Source organism: Tupaia chinensis, unplaced genomic scaffold, assembly GCF_000334495.1.
Source record: "Tupaia chinensis unplaced genomic scaffold, TupChi_1.0 Scaffold000402_1, whole genome shotgun sequence".
NCBI lineage: Eukaryota > Metazoa > Chordata > Mammalia > Scandentia > Tupaiidae > Tupaia > Tupaia belangeri.
Window position 1 is genome coordinate 5,250,451 of NW_006159904.1, and position 17,135 is coordinate 5,267,585.

The following is a 17,135-nucleotide window of genomic DNA, read 5'->3' on the forward strand; positions in this document are numbered from 1 at the left end:
TTTCTCTCTTGCCAATCTTAGTATCTTGTCTTTGTCTGTGGTTTTGGTCAGTCTGCCTATAATGGGTCTTGGAGAAGATCTTCTTGGGTTGATTCTATTTGGGGTCCTTTGTATTTCTTGGGACTGGATCTTTGAATGCCTCTCTAGGTTTGGAAAGTTTTCTTGCAAGATTTCATGGAATAGATTATCAATGCCATTATGAGTCTCTTCACCTTCTGGGATGCCAGTTATCTGGATGTTTGGATGTTTGATGGTATTTAGTACTCCTTGTATATTATTCTCATATTTTTGGGACATTTTCTCAGTCTTGATGGTGGATTTTTCTAGGCCAGCAATTTTCTCTTCTACGTCTGAGATTCTATTTTCTGTATGATCTAGTCAGCTTTTAATACTTTCAAGGGAGACTTTGACTTCCCGTATTATGGCCTTTATCTCTAACAGTTCCATTTGATTCTTTTGTAAAGTATGTAATTCCTCTTTTAGATCTTATCCTAAAACTCATCAGCTTCTTTCTCCTGCTTCTTCTACAGTTCATTGTCTCGCTTCTCTTCCATCTCTGTTAGCTTTGTCACTATGAATATTCTAAATTTTTTATCAGACATTTCCATGACTTTCACTGTACTGTCTGAGAATGAAGAGGAGTTAATCTTTTCCCTTGGAGGAGAAGTATTTTCTTGCTTTCCCATATTTCTTGTGGCCCTGCGGTGATTTCTAGTCATCTGATGGATGGTGTGTTTCTTCCCAAACTTGAAGTTCAATCTGAGTGTCCAGGAGCATGCAGAAAAGGAAACAATGAGAGAGAAACAACAGCAGCAACGACAACCAAGAAACAGAGAAAAAGAGGGAAAAAAATTAATTATTTTTTTAAAAAAGTAAAAAGTAGAAAACCGTGTGGCATGCAAGCACATCATGCAAAATCACTCGTTCTCAGGAGCCATGAAGGTGTCTTCTTCTGAAGGCCTGTCCCCTTGCCTCTCCTGGGTTGGGAGGGGGAGAAGGGATTATTAACAAGATAAAGGGAAAGGAGGGGCTGAAAGTTGAGAAGATGCTTTACTTTAAAAAATATTAAAAAGGAAATCGAGACAGAAACGGACAGGAGGCTTGAAAGACTTCCTACCACTTGAGTTTGTGGGCTGGAGCTTGAATTATCAGTGGAAAATCTTCATTTCTTTTATTCCCCTGAAACCACTAGTTCTCAGGAGCCATGAAGATGTCTTCTCAGTATAACAGTTTTTCAAAAAGAGATTTTTGCTATAGGGTGTATGGGCTAAGCAGAGAAACAAAAAATGACAGAGACAGAAAGACAGAAATCTCCCCCCAGGGAGAATGGCCATGCCGCAATCCCTACTCCTCCACTGTCCTCTCGAAATTTTGGGCATGCTTGCACACTCACCCAGCATGAGGTTTAAGCTGTAAGGTCTGGGACTTGAACCTCTGTCGACTACATGGGAGTCCAGTGATGTAACCATTATGCCATCTGCTGGTCCCTCAGTATAACATTTTTAAAATTATAAATGAGGCTTTATTCCCAAAAATAGACATGTGGGATTTCATCAAAGTAAAAATTTCTGCACAGCAAAGAAAACAACAATTAGAGTGAAGAGACAACTCTCAGAACAAAATAAAATATCTTTAAATTATTATTTAAGACAGGGATTGATAATCATCGATTGATAATCAAAATATTAGGGAACTCAAACAGCTCATCCATTAAAAAAAAAAAAAAGTGAATAGACAACTCTCCAAGAAAGACATACAATTGGCCAAAAGATACATGAAAAAAATATTCAGTCTCTTGTCATACTGAATATGCAAATTAAAGCCACAATGAAATACCATTTAACCCCAGTTAGATTGGTCAAGATACAAAAAATAATAAAGAATGACAGTTCTGGTAAGGCTGTGGTGAAAAGGAACCCTCCTACACTGTTGGTAGAAATGTAAATTAGTACAACCACTGTTGAAAACAATATGAAGGTTTCTCAAAAACCTACAAATAGAACTACCATGTGACTCAGTAATCCCACTCATTATTATTTACCCAAGGGATATTATTAAAATACCCAGTCAGAAAGACACTTACACATCCATGTCTATTGTAGCATTATTTACAATTGCTAGGATATGGAATCAACCTAAGTGTTCAAGAACTGATGACTGAGTTGAAAAGCTGAGGCATGCATACACCATCCAATACTACTCAGTCATAAGAATCAGACCATGTCATTTGATTCAAAGTGGATGAATATAGAGGAAAAGTGAACCAGCCTTTAAAAGGCATATACTGTTGGGAACCAGCAGTTAGCGTAATGGCTATGTCGCTGGACTCCCATGTAGTCGACCGCAGTTCGCATCCCGGACCCAGTGACTTAAAACTCACGCCGGGCGTGTGTGCGTGCATGCCCAAGATCCTGAGAGGAGAATGGAGGAGAAGGGATTGTGGCGTGACCATCCCCTCTGGGGGGTGATTTCTCGCTTTCTGTCTCTATGTCTCTCTCTGTCTTTCTGGCGAGCGCACGTGCCCTATAGTGAAAAACCTCTCCAAAAAAAAAAAAGGCATATACTGTTTATCTCTACTCAATATGTATCGAATGTTTGCACTCTATGGCGGAAATAAAAAGATTCAGAGATATGATAATAGAGAGAATAAGTGTATATATCAGAGGCTGTAAGGGAGGAGAGCAGATGGTAGAAGGTGGTTGTGGGGGCAAAGGGAAAAAATATTTAACAGACAAAAGAATGTGAAGTTCTCCATGTTAAAAAAATCTGCAATATTTGTTTTATTAAGAGAAGTTTTGGGACCAGTAGTTAGTCCCAGACCCGGTGGGTTAAAACTCACACCGGGCACGTGTGCATGCATGCCCAAGATCCCGAGAGGAGAATGGAGGAGAAGGAATTGCGGCATGGCCATTTTCCCTGGGGGGTGATTTCTCGCTTTCTGTCTCTCTGCCTCTCTCTGTCTGGTGAGCGCACGCACCCTATAGCAAAAACCTCTAAAAAAAAAAGTTTTTTAAAATGAGGATTTACATGCTGGTAATAAATATCTAAGGCTTGTGAAATAGCAATATTTCCACAATTAAGAAAAGCTACTTAGGGACCAGCATTTAGTGTAATGGCTATGTCGCTGGACTCCCACGTAGTTGACCACGGTTTGAGTCTCAGACCTGATGGCTTAAGACTCACGTGGGGCGCGTGTGCATGCGAGCCCAGAATCCTGAGAGGAGAAAGGAGGAGAAGGGATTGTGGCATGGCCATCCCCCTGAGGGGGGTGATTTCTCGCTTTCTGTCTCTCTGTCTCTCTCTGGCTTTCTGGTGAGCGCATGCGCCCTGTAGCAAAAACCTCTCCAAAAAAATAAATAAATAAAAATAATTTAAAAAAAGAAAGAAAGAAAAGAAAAGCTACTTAAGGCCAGCAATGGCATGGTGGTTAAGGCTCTGGACTACTGTATGGCAGACCTTGTTAGAGTCCCAGACCCAGCAGCTTAAAACTCACTCCAGGTGCTCCTGCATGGCTTGCTCAAAATCCCAGGAGGAGAATGGAGGAGAAGGAATTGCAGCATGGTGATGCCCCTAGGGGATGATTTATCACTTTCTAAGTCTTTCTAAGTCTCTCTGGTGAGCACATACACCCTAAGGCAAAAACCTTTAAAAGAAAAAAAAAAAAAAGCTCTGTGTTACTTAAGAGTCAATGTGTGACGACTTCTTATGGTGGCATTTACTTCATTTTATTTTTTTGAAAGTCTAAAATGTCTCCCTTTTTTAGTATTGTACAATACTCAGCACTTAATTCTTTTTAATAGAAGTACATGAGAAATAAAAATATTTTTAAAAGAAAAGTGACCGGTTTAACCTGAAAATCAACTTTTCTAAAGGTGATTCCAAAGTATTTCTTTTTTTCAACACGCAAAGGATTTAACATTGGGTGATTGGGACTTGGAGAAGCCTGTCTTGCCCTGGTCCCCATGCTATCAGGACATCTGTCCGACAGCCTTGCATGGTGAGTCATTTGTGCCTGGGTGGGTGCTGCAGAGCATGGCTTATCCCCTTTTCTACATGCCTTGGAACTCTCAGGTCTATTCATTGGGACTTGGAGAAGCCCTTCTTGCCCTGGTCCACGCGCCATTGGGACATTTGCCCCAGTGATGGGCCTGGCTGCACTGAGCGACAGGGACATTGAGCTGCAGAGAGACTGTGGTTCAAACCCTGCCACATGCCTCTGAATTCTCAGACTTCGACATTTCCTGAAGTACACATGCAACACATACTGCCCAACCCCTTCTCTCTTCCTCAATTGAAGCTCAGCAGCTCAGCCCCAGATGCATCTGTTTTCTAGAAACTGGGAGGACTTTGAATTATTCAAGTCCTGAGACAATAGTGCACATTGCTGAGTGAGCGTCAGGGAGGTATAGCAGCAGAGAGATCACTAATCACTTCCTCCTGCTTGCCTTTGAACATTCAGAATTAATTTGAATTTAGTAAGAAACATATAATTCACTTGATGACTAGAAACCATTGCAGAGACAAAAAAAAGTATGAGAAACCAAGAAAATATATCTCTCCCAAGGGAAAATACCAATTCCTCAGACAATACTATGAAACATTTATAGTGACAAAACTAAATTAGATACAAGAGAAAGGCAACAATGAGCTCCAGGAGATGAGGCAGTCCTTTCACGATTTGAAAGAAGTAATAGACACCATAAAAAAGAATCAGACAGAATTGTTAGAGATAGAGAGGGTAATACAGAAAATCAAAACCTCTTGAAAGTGTTAAAAGCAGACAGAAGACTGAATCTTGAATGCTGAGGACAAAACCTCTGACCTAGAAAAAAATTATCAAAAAGACTGAGAAAATAACCAAGAAGAATGATGGCAATATACAAGACATACTAGATACCATTAAGCACCCAAACAGCCAGATAATTGGTATCCCAGAAGGTGAATAAAATAATAAGGGCATTGATAATCTATTCTATGGAATCCTGGAAGAAAGTTTTTCAAACCTTGAGAGGCATTCAAATGTCCAGACCCAAGAGTTACAAAGGACCTCAAGTAGAATCAACCCAAGAAGATCTCCAAGACAAATCATAGCCAGATTGGCCAAAATCACAGGCAAAGACGAGAAACTAAAATTGGCAAGAGAGAACTGCCAAGTCACTTACAAAGGTTATCCCATCAGGTTAACATCAGACTTCTCATTAGAAACAATGCAGGCAAGGAAAGAATGGGTAAATATATTTAAAATGTTAAGTGAAAAACAATTTCAACCAAGATTACTATACCTGGCAAGATTATACTTCATATGGGAATAAAAGATAACAACATTCTCAGATAAACAAAACATGAAAGAATCTACAAACACTAGGCCAGCTCTTCAAGAAGGTTTTTTTTTCTTGTTTTATGATTAGTTATTAAATTAGGTTCTTGGAAAGAAATTTAGACCACAATTTGTGAGGAAAAACTCCATTTGTGAGACCAAACGCAGACAGCAGGTACCCTGAAGCTGAGGGACAGCTTTGATTGTTGGTAAATTTTGCAAGTCTACAGCTTTCTGATCAACCTAATGCTGCTTTGTACGTTCGTATTTCTCCTTCTCTGTGTTGAATATCTCACCTTCCTGGTGTCTGGGCTTCTGCAGCTTCTTTTTCTTGAAGTAAGTATCAGTAAGGAGTTTGGGAATTTTTACTTTGCTAATATCAATTTCCGTGGCGGTGATGATGAACACCAAATTTCTGGTGTGTTCTATGCAGTGCAACTTGAATGAGGAAGAGAGGTTCAGTTACAAGCAGCAAGCCAATGCTCAACTGCTTCAGGAAAACCACTCTCTTGCCTCTGTGGCTTCCAGTGAGGATGATCAGAATGGTCCTGGGAGGGATGCTTGCCCGCATTTTTCTCACGTGCTGACTGAAAGTTCTTTTTGCTGTGGCTCAACAGTTTTCGAGGCACACCTTCACCTAGCCATTTTGCAAAGTTTAACCACCCTGGTATCTCCATTCTTGTCCCCACCAACTGGTTTTGTGATAGTGGTAAGAACCTTCTTCTTTTTCTTTTCAATCCTAGATTAAGCGGCTGAGTATTTCCTCTTGTACATGGCCTTTCTGGAATACATGGCGTATCAGGAGTATCTGCCAATGCCCTGGACCAGGACCAGGCTTGGGCTGCAATGGGGCTTCCCCGTCTTGTACTTTTTAGCCTAGGGTAGCCCTTTTTAACCTTGCCACTGGCATCAGCCTTCTTGGCTTCAGGTTTCTTCTCCTTAGTATTCTACTTTGCAGCTTTTTCACCTGCCATCTTGTATAATGGGAAACTTCTGAAGGGAGTGTAATACCAGGAAAACTAAAGTGAGACAGAAAAAAATAAGAACAAAAAACAACCAAGAAAATGGTTAACTCGATGATAGGAACAAATCCAGAAATATCAATAACAACATTGAATATTAATGGATTAATGGATAAGAAAACAGAAACCCTCTATCTGTTGCCTACAAGAAACATGGATAAAGACATACATAGAATAAAAGTGAAGGGCTGGAAAAAGGTATTCCATGTAAATGGGATATCGAAAAAGGGCTGGAGTCAAAATACTGATTCTGACAACATAGACTTTAAGACAAAAACTGTAAGAAGAGACAAAAAAGGACATCATATAGTAGGTAAAGGGGCTAATTCATCAAGAAGACATAACACTTATGAATATCTATGCACCCAACTTAGGAATACCAAAATACATGAAGGAAAGACTGCAGGAGCTAAAAGGAGAGATAGGTTGCAATACTATAATTGTTGGAGATCTCAACACCACATTATCTCCTTTAGACAGATCTTCTAAACAAAAATAAGCAAAGAGACACAGGAACTAAATGGAACCATAAATCAAATGGACTTGGCAGATATCTATCAAACTTTCCACCCTAAAATCACAAAATACACATTTTTCTCACCCCTGCACGAAAACTTCTCAAAGATTGATCATATGACAGAGCACAAGTCAAGCCTTTACCAATTCAAAGACATAGAAATTAAATCCAGCACCTTCTCTGACCATGATGGACTTAAATTTAATTAATTTCAGGAAAAATCCTTGGAAATACACAAATACGTGGAACTAAACAACCTACTTCTGAATGACTTCTCAACTACTGAACAAATTAAGACTGAAATAAAAAATATTTATAGAGGGACCAGCAGTTGGTGTAATGGCTATGTTGCTGGACTCCCATGGAGTCAACCGTGGTTCAAGTCTCAGACCTGGTGGCTTAACCTCATGCTGGGTCCGTGTGCGTGTGTGCCCAAGATCCTGAGAGGAGAATGGATTGTGCCGTGGCCATCCTCCCTGAGGGGTGATTTCTCACTTTCTGTCGCTCTCTGTCTTTCTGGCAAGCGCCCGCGCCCTATAGCAAAAACCTCTCCACAAAAAAAAAAAAGAAAAAGATTCATAGAAACAAATGATAGTGAGTACATGTGTTTCCATAATCTATGGGATACTGGAAAAGCAGTCATAAGAGAAAAATTCATAGCAATTAGTGCATCTAAAGAAAAGATAGAGGGTTTCTGCTCCTTCTCCAGCAAAATGTCTTTGGCTGGGAAGTATTGGTCTCTCCCAGTCTGAACATGGTGCAGACTAAGGCAGACAATGTCTCCGTCACCTATAGAAAAATGGTGGCTTCTCGAGCTCCCAGGAAAGTACTTGGTTCCGCCACTTTTGCCACTAATTCTAAGCCACCTTTTTCGAGGAAAACTGAAAATAAGTACACAGGAGGGAATCCAGTTTGTGTGTGCCCAACTACCAAACGGCAAAAAGAAATAAGGGAATTTTTCAGGGCATCCTCTGAAAATTCTGAAAAAGAATTTGAATCTGAATTCAGAGTCTTGAAGAGGTAGGAAGTAGTGGTTTAGGAAAAGCAAAGAGAAAAGCACCTCCTTTGCAACCTGATCACGCAGATGACAAAAACAAATAGAACTTTTTATTTATCTTTGAATAATGTCTCCAATTTATTTTGGTATTCTAGGGTGTAAATTTGCATAAATGTGTTTGTCCCAATTAACTTTGTTGAATAAGCATTTAATTTTAAAAATGGGACTTGCATTTAGTTGTTCAGAAGCAAGTAGTTATGAAATTAGAAACTTTGTAAGATTAAGGTTACTTAGCTTAGTATTCAATATAATGCAATATTTGGTTTCTTTTATTTGTTACTTAGTTTCTTGTTCTTGCTTAAATCAAATCATCGCATGGTGTTATAATTAGAAACCACTGTATTTGAAATTTGCTTATATCTGGTACTTATCCAAGTACCAGACACATTCTTCACAAGTCTAGAAAAGATAATCATGAAATTTGTCTGGAATCATAAAAGACCTCGTATTGCCAAAGCAATCCTGCACAAGAAGAGTGCAGTAGGCAGCATCTCACTCTCAGACCCAAAAATATACTACAAAGCTGTGGCAATAAAACAGCATGGTACTGGCACAGAAATAAGACAGGTGGACCAATGGAACAGAAGAGAGTCCCTAGAAATACACTTCCAAGCATATAATCAACTGATTTTTGAGAAAGGATACCAATCAATCCAGTGGGAAAAGGAAAACCTCTTCAGCAAATGGTGCTGGAAAAACTGGGTATCAACCTGCAGAAAGATGAATCTGAACCCCTACCTCTCACCATTGACAAAAATCAAGTCAAGGTGGATCTAAGATCTAAACCTAAGACCTCAAACTATAAAACTGCTCCTGGAAAATACTGGGGAAACTCTGTGGGCATTGGGGTAGGCAAAGACTTCTTAAATAAGATTTTCAAAGCACAATTAATAATCCCCAAAACAGACAAGTGGGATTACATCAGACTAAGAAGTTTTTGCATGGCAAAAGACACAGTAATTAGTGTGAATGGACATAACTGGAGACATTATTCAAAGATAAATTTTTGTAAACTATGCATCAGACAAGGGACTGAAAGCCAGAATACACAGGGAACTCAAGAAGCTATTCTGAAAAAAGATGACCAACCCTATTAAAAGATGGGAGAATGAGTTAAACAAACAAACAAACAAACAAACAAAAAACACTCTCTAAGGATGATATACAAATAGCCAAAAGGCATATGAAAAACTGTTTAACATCCCTAACTGAAAGGGAAATGCAGATCAAAACAACAATGAGATACCACCTAACCCCAGTCAGAATGACTAAGATTAAAAATAATAATAATAATAATAATAATAAGTGCTGGTAGGGGTGTGGTAAAAGGGGACCTCTCTTACACTGCTGGTGGGAATGTAAATTTTTATAGCTACTGTGGAGAACAATGATCCAGCAAGTCCACTCCTTGGTCTTTACCCAAAGGACAGAAGAATTTTTAACCAGAAAAGTGCTTGCACATCACATCAATGTTTATTGTAGCATTATTCACAATTGCTAAGACATGGAACCAACCCAAATGCCCACGAACAGATGAATGGATTGAAAAACTGTGGCACATATACTCTATGGAATACTATTCAGCCACAAAAAAGAAAGAAAAAACTGGCTTTTGACAGAAAGTGGAAGAATAGGGAAGATTTACTGCTGAGTGAAGCAAGCCAGGCTATGAAGGAGAGACATTGTATGTCCCCACTTAATATATACCGAGTTCTGCACTCTATGACTGAAACTGATTGACTAAAGGACATAGAAACACAATAAATGGTTATGAATACCAGATATAGTGCGGGAAGAGGGTGAGTGAAAGAGTAGAGTCTGAGGAAGGACATTTAGAAGAAAAATAGAGAGGCAAAGCACTAATGAGACAAAGAAATGGGGTATTATCCATTGACTATCCATTGATAGTATTATCAACTGGACTAGGGAGAAATGTACACATGTTGGAATATTCACTTTGCAAACTAAATAACATGATTGAATGTATAAAATAACTTGAAATAAAAAAAAAAGAAATTTGCTTACATTTTTGGACTGCTGCCATTTTTATTGGCATTTGACTACTGGAATACTACCACATTGTTATTCCTTTTATTTGCTTCAAAAACCAGAGTTTGATATTTGCACATTAAAAGAAAATTCAGTATTAATTAAACTTAACCCCTACCCTTTTTCAGAAGGGGGACCAAAGATGCAATGTTGAAAATTTTCTTCTCCTTAGAAAAATGTAAGGACAATTTGTTCTTGAGAGTTTAAACGGTTGGTAATCAAAGCTTCTACAACAACAAAAAGATAAAAAGAATCATAGTACAGAATCAGGCAGGAAGATTCCACAGATAAATTAAAAGAAAATAGTTTTCCTAGAATACACTTTTGATTCAATATCATAAAATTTGGACCTATACTTGTAAACTTGGAAATTAATAAAACCCGAAAGCACATTATGGCATAGAAACAGAACCATGTCTAATGTCCTCAGATTTACCACTACATTTCTCAAGATAATCAGCAGTTTAATTGAAGAGGTGGATATAATATTTCTTGTTAACTGATATTCTTGCTTCCTTATCACACTTGTTCACTGACAGCCTGTTGTCAAAATTAACCATGTTTTAGCAGACCTGTTTTTTCTGAAATTTACTTGTAATAAATGAATACTTATTTTCACAATTAAAAAAAAAAAAAGAGTAAGATGGAAAGTCGCAAATAGAAAACCTAACATCATGCCTCAGGGAATTGGAAAACAACAACAACAAACCCCCAAAAAAAATTCCAGGAGAAAAGAAACAATGAAGATTTGAACAGAAATAAATGAAACAGAAAATAAACTATACAGAAAATAAATAAAAGCAAAAGCTGGTTCTTTGAAAAGATTAACAAGATTGAAACACCGTTAGCTAGACTGAATGTTATTCAGCCATAAAAATCAAGACCCTGGCATTTGATAGAAAGTGGTTGAATATGAAAGATTTATTGCTGAGTTTAGCAAGCCAGGCTATGAAAGAGAGACATTGTATGTCTCCACTTAACATATACGGACTGTTTGCACTTTATGGTGGAGACTGAAAGACATAAAAATTGTTATGGACACTAGAAACAAAGTGGAAGGAGAGTGTGGGAGGGGAAGAGCACAGGAAAGGTAATTTTGGAGGAAAATGGAGAAGTAAGATGTTTGTGGGACACAGATATGGTTTATTATCTGTTGATGAAGATGTGTATAGTATTTTCAACTGGCCTGAGATGTATATCATGCTGGGTAAAGTCTGTTTACAATATAAATGATGTATAATGTTTGAATATAGTGAGTAAATGTATAAATAATAATTTAAATAAATAAAAACAAACTAACAAACAAACAAAAAACATATACCAATTGTCCACACTTTTTGGTAGCGATAAGATGACATAAAAGCAGTAAAAATTGTTATGGACACTAGAAACAAACTGGAAAGATTGTGGGAGGAGAAGAGCATAGGAAAGTAAATTTGGGGAAAAAAATAGAGAGGTAAGACATTTGTGGGATACAGATATGGTTTACTGTTTGTTGATGAGGATGTGTATAGTATTTTCAACTGGGCTGGACTGACGTGTATATCATGCTGGGTAAAGTCTCTTTACAATCTAAATGATGTATAGCGATTAAATGTATAAACAACAATAAAAAATAAAAAATGCAGATTCTAGGCTCTCACCCCAGAACAACTCAATCAGATATCTTAGAGTGAGCTCTAGCTACTTTTTAAAAAAATAATTATTTAATTTTATTTACCATCTTTTTAAAAAAAATGATATAGGCACTTATGAGGGAAAGACAGAGACAGAGAGAGGGAAAGTGGGGGAGTAGGCTGCAAGATGTGGGACTCAAACCACATTCAAGCATGTAAGAGAATTTAGTGCCTTAACTAGCATACCACTTGCTGGCCCTAGGTTTGTTTGTTTGTTCTTTAGAATTATTTATTTAAATTTATTTATTATTATTTTTTAACTTTCTATAGGACATGTGTGCTCACCAGAAAGACAGGATGAGAAAAAGTGAGAAAGCAAGCCACTAGTTCTGGGACCTGAACGGTGGCCAGTGGTAGAGACTCAAAGATCAAAAGGCATGAAAGCATTAGAAAATAGTTACAGACACTCGAGACAGAGTGGAAGGAAGGTAGGGGAGGGGAAGAGTGGAGGGAAGGGAATTAGAGGGATAAAAAAAGGAAGTAAGATATTTGTGGGACACAGTAATGGCTTATTAACTGTTGATGATAATATGTATAGTATTCTCAACTGGACTGGTCTGAGGTGTTTATCATGTTGGGTAAATTATCCCTACAAGTTAAATGATGAATAGCGATTAAGTGGATAAAATAATAATAATAAAATAAGTACATTTAAAGAATTTAACATTGGCACAATATGGTTTTTCATTTGGGTCACAATAACATTTGTAGTGTATAAAAACATCATAACTGGAGATAGAATTTTAAACATTAAGAAACCAAATTTAGACTCTCCAAGGATAGTGAATACATGAGTAGTAGACTCTCCAAGGAAAGTGTATACATGACTAGTCACTTGCAAAAGAAATATTGAAAAAAGTTTCTACCTAACATGGAGTTTTCATTAGTTTATGTTCAATCCTCATTTTTTTTTTCTCTTATGTCTGTCTCTTTAGTTTTCCTGGTATAGCGCTCCCTTCAGTACCTCTTGAAGAGCTGGTTGGGTATTAATTGGTAAATTCTTTTAGGTTTTTTTTTGTTTTTTTTTTTTTGAGAGATTTTCACTGTAGGGCGCGTGTGCTCGCCAGACAGATAGAGACATAGAGACAGAAAGCGAGAAATCACCCCCCAGGGGGGATGGTCACACCGCAATCCCTTCTCCTCCATTCTCCTCTCAGGATCTTGGGCACGCACGCACACGCGCCCGGCGTGAGTTTTTTTAAGCCACCGGGTCCGGGACACGAACCGCGGTTGACTACGTGGGAGTCCAGCGACATAGCCATTACGCTAACTGCTGGTTCCCTGTTTGTTTTTTTTAATCTGAGAATGTTCTTATCCTTTCTTCCCATTTGAAGGATAATCTTGCCTGGTATAGTAATCTTGGCTGAAATTTTTTTCTTTCAATACTTTGAATATATCTTCCTATTCTTCCCTTCCTTGCATTGTTATCACTGAGAGGTACAATGTTAGCCTGGTGGGATAACCTTTGTAGGTAACTTGGCATGTCTCTATTGTCATTTTTAGAATATTTTCTTTATGTGATTTTGGTCAATCTGGCTATGATGCACCTTGGAGAAGATCTTGGGTTGAATCTATTTGGGGTCCTTTGTATTTCTTAAGTCTGGATTTTTGAATGCTTCTCTAGGTTTAGGAGGCTTTCTTTCAAGATTTTATAGAATAGATTATCAATGCCCTTAATTAGATTCTTCACCTTCTGGGATACCAGTTATTCACATGTTTGGGCATTTAATGGTACCTAGTATATTACATATATTATTCTCTTTTAGGGGGTTTATTTTTTCATTCTTTTTGGTGATTTGTTTTTGAAGTCAGAGGTTTTGTCTTGTACATCTGAGATTCAGCCTTCTGCATGATCTATTAAGCTGCTTTTAATACTTTCAAGAGAGATTTTGATCTCCTGAATTACATCAACTCTAGAAGTTCTATTTTATTCTTCTTTATATTATCTATCTCCTCCTTCAAGTCATGAAAGGACTTCCTCACTTCCTGTAGTTCAATGTCTCTTTTTCCTTCCGTCTCATGGAGTTTTGTTGCCATAAATATTCTGAATTCCTTATCTGACATTTCACTGATTTCCCCTGATTTTTCCATACTTGGAGACAAATTACTGTGTTCCCTTGGTGGAGAAATATTACTTGGTTTTCTGATATTAGAGAGTCTTCTATTATTGGTCAATTGGTGATGTATTCAGTTTTGGCTAATTTTTTTGAGGTTTCTGCAATTGTGAGCTTGTGTGTTTGCTTTTAATGTGAAGTACTTCTGTGTCAATTTCCCTCTTCTACTATGTTTTACAACATGGTACCTACAGAAGGAGTTCTGAGGTCAGATTTATGGAAGAGTATCTGCCTTCTGCCACTGGTTCAGTGGAGGGCGAGGATTTTTCTGAGCCTAGCAAAATTCAGAGGCTTTGGCTATGATGTACATAGACCTGTTTATACACTCACTGGGTGGGAGTGGAGCAAAATAAGAAAGTAAGGTAGGAGAAGAGAATACAAACAGAAAAAGAAAACAAAAAGAAATAAAAGACAAAAAAAATTTAAACTGTGGCATCACTTGTGTAGCATGTAAAATGAGCAGAGCACCTCAGATATAGATGTCTCCTGGCAATGCCCCTGTCCTAAGTAGGGGGAGGAGAGTAAAGAATTAGCGAAAGGATTTTTGAACAGCCAGAGAGAAAGGGGGGAATATAGGGGAAAAAAAGGTTTTTTCTTCTACCTTTCTAGCGATGGGCTGGGAAGGTGAGGTTGGAAGAGGAGGGCTGCAACTAAGGGCTGCTCAACCCTCACGCTGTTCCGTGAAATGACCAGAGCACCTCAGATGTAGATGTGTCATGGCAATGCCCCTGTCCTTTCTAGCTTAGGCCAGGGAGGTGAGGTTGGAAGAGAAGGGCTGCAACTCAGGGCTGCTCAGCAATCATGCTGTTCCCTGAAATGAGCAGAGCACCTCAGATGGTGACATTTATTTTAAATTTAACTTCAGTTAGTAGATTAATACTGTTCTTACTTCATTTAAATTCTTGATTCTTGAATTCCCCCAATACCTCTTTACTTTCACCCATCATAGTTGTCTCTTCTGCCCATCAGATAGTAACAAGAAAATACAAACTTCTATAAAGGACTCCATGCAATATAATAGTGGGTTTGGGTTTCAGACACCAGGCTCACATGGTAACAGAGCTGTTGAGGATGAAAGATTCATCCAGAGTCTATTATTTCAACTTTCTAGTCAAGGTTCCATTGCTCCCCCCTTATGCCTTCCTTGAATCCAAATACAATTTTTCACAAAACAGTTTCTTATTATAAGATCAATACTGTCTCCTCACAATTTAATTGTTGTAGTTTCCATCTCTGTAACTCAGAACATGACCTTATTTGGAAATAGAGTCATTGCAATTATATGTAGTTAAGATGAAGTCATATTGACATACTGTGTGCCCTAGGCTAGTACAACTAATGTCCTTATATACAGGAGTAGTTTGGTCACAAATACACATACATGAGGGTAGAGAGTTGAGTAATAATTCTACACACTAAGGAATGCCAAAGATTGTCAGCAATCACCAAAAGCTAGGAGAGAACCATGAAATAAATTCTTCTTACAGCACTAAAAGATAGCCCCTTGCCTATACCTTAATATCAAACTTATAGCTTTAAGACTATGAGATAATACATTTCTGTTACTTAGCTGACTTAGCCTAAGATATTTTCTTATAGTAGGCCTAGCAAACTAATGAAGCCCACTCTAATAGAGTCTCATACATAGGTAATCAGATAATTTTCTGAATTTTGGCTGCTCATTGCTAAGGTAGGAGGAAGTGGTCTGCCTCTTCTGACCTGTTTCTCCTTTATCCAGCTAGATCCACAAAAGAAAAAAAATGTTACATACAGAAACTAATACTGCTAAACTTTAGAAACAATTTATAAGAAACTCTATATTTAATATTTCTCTGTGTGTATTTATATGTATATCTTACCCTTCATTGGTGACTGCATCATAAGCTGGTGATGTTGGTTGACATAGGTTAAGGCTAAAGGATTGAAGTGTACATAAAGAAGCACCACGTGAATTCATAGACACACTTTTGCATTCAAATTAGCTGTGACTGCCAGCAACCAGCAAAAGCTAAGAGGCATGGAACAGACTTTTTCTTATAGTCTTCAAAAATGTCAACCCTGTCAATATCTTGATATTGAACCTGTAGTCTCTAGAACTGTGAGATAAGTTTCTCTTGTTTAACTCACTCAGTGTAATATACTTTCTTATGAAAGCTCTAGCAAACTAACAAAATCCACTCTAGTAGAGTCTCATATATAGGCAATCAGTTTTTTTTAGAGTTTTGGCTATTAGTCACTAAGATATAAGGAAGTGGTCTGCCTCTTCTGATCTGTATTTCCTATATCCAGATCCAAAATAGAAGGAATGTTACATGTTTACACTGATACTACCAGTACTTTGGGATTGTGAGACAAACAGTACCTATGAAACTATATTTAATATCAACATATGTAGTTATCTATAGATACACACATACATATTATTTTATGGTGATTCTATTATTGGTTAGTGAAGTCAATTCATTTAGGTCAGAGATAACAGACTAAACCCTACATAATGAAATATCATGTGAATGAACAGACTTACTTTTTCATTCAGATTAGCTAAAATTTCCCCACAACCTATACACTGTTTGAACACTAAAAATTCATATTTAATTTAGTTTTTTTGAAAAGATATTTTATTTGTTCTGAAAAAATAGGTTTTAAATAGTAGAAATGAAACTCAGGAATGTAAAAGAAACCTAAACAAGAAATTATAAAATTATAAAAGAATCTTTAACACTATCTAGACCCAATGCATAACAACCTGTAGTGGAGATATTTATTTAGAATTCATCTTCAATTTGTAGGTCCTCAATCCTCTTAGTCTGTCTAATTTCCTGCTTCCCAAGTCTTTTTATTACCTCCTTTCACATACTGTCTTCCCTGGCCGTAAGACAGGGACAAGTAACTCAAAGCTAGATGCAAGAGTTTCATTCAATGTAATGGTAGGTTTGGGTTTGGGCACCAGCCTCACATGCTGAAGGAGAGTAGGAAGATGAGGGACAAATCCAGGATCTATTAGCTCCTTACCTCCTCCTATAGTTTCTTTGTTCCCAGTTCACTGCTACCACTTTCTGGCTTCTAAACAGGATCCCCTTCTTCTCTGACCAATTATGAGCCTCGCATAAAGACATGATAGTATCTTAAGAGTTTTTGGGTGAGGACCAGCAGATGGCGTAATGGCTATGTCACTGGACTCCATCTAGTAGACTGTGGTTCAAGTCCCAGACCTGGTGGCTTAAACTCACACCGGGCATGTGTGCGTGCATGCCCAAGATCCTGAGAGGAGAATGGAAAAGAAGGGATTATGGCATGGCCATCCCCCCTGGGGGTGATTTCTTGCTTTCTGTCTCTCTGTCTCTGTCTTTCTGGTGAGTGCACATGCCCTATAGCAAAAA

General features: G+C 37.9%; 1 protein-coding gene and 1 pseudogene across 1 annotated transcript in view; one reads left to right on the forward strand and one right to left on the reverse strand.

Annotated features, from left to right (window-relative positions):
* The window catches only part of LOC114008834 (uncharacterized), an 89,870-nt gene that overhangs the window by 48,670 nt on the left and 24,065 nt on the right, over positions 1-17,135 (reverse strand). The window lies entirely within an intron of this gene.
* On the forward strand, positions 7,611-7,957 carry LOC102471576 (PCNA-associated factor pseudogene; annotated as a pseudogene).